The following is a 561-nucleotide window of genomic DNA, read 5'->3' as shown; positions in this document are numbered from 1 at the left end:
TCTATTTCCTAAGTAATCTATAACTCAAATAGGCTACTTCTTAAACTCCAATAAACGGGACTGTAAAAGTCTCTATTATCGCTCCCATCCCCCTCAGACCTCGCAGCACCATGCCCCGCCCCTCCCAGGTCCCAAACTCTGGGCGAGGCCCAGGGTCAGGTGGGTCCTCTCACGTGCCTCTTCTTCCTTCTCCTCACCTCGCTGGAGACGTTGGGCCCTGGAGCTGGAAAGGGGCCTTCGGGTGCAGATTCACTTCGGCTGGAGTATTCACACCAGGCCCCTACCTTGAGCCTTGGACAAGGGGAGGGGGCAGTGGGAAGGCAGGGCGCGTCCAAAGAGGGGCCTGAGGGATGTGCAGGAACCTTTGGCGCAGCTCACCGTGCTGGAAAATGTGTAAAAGTCAAACTTTAATAGGCCCTCCGCAATCCCGACTAGCCCCGTAACTCTGTCCACCATTGAGCCCCCAGACCCTCACTCCCGGACCCATGGGTTCCCCATCACTCGGCCACCAAACGCACACATCAATGACCCTCACAAACCGCCCTTCACTCAACCTTTGAG

General features: G+C 56.7%; 1 protein-coding gene across 1 annotated transcript in view; it reads right to left on the bottom strand.

The window, feature by feature from the left end:
• The window catches only part of ZNF182 (zinc finger protein 182), a 51499-nt gene that overhangs the window by 50438 nt on the left and 500 nt on the right, over nt 1-561 (bottom strand). Inside the window, exon 2 of the mRNA XM_008592718.1 lies at nt 198-382. The gene's annotated coding sequence lies outside the window, so the exon portion shown is untranslated. The remainder of the gene's footprint in view (nt 1-197; nt 383-561) is intronic.

Source organism: Galeopterus variegatus, unplaced genomic scaffold (assembly GCF_000696425.1).
Source record: "Galeopterus variegatus unplaced genomic scaffold, G_variegatus-3.0.2 Scaffold8234, whole genome shotgun sequence".
NCBI lineage: Eukaryota > Metazoa > Chordata > Mammalia > Dermoptera > Cynocephalidae > Galeopterus > Galeopterus variegatus.
This window is presented reverse-complemented; position numbering and strand designations above follow the sequence as displayed.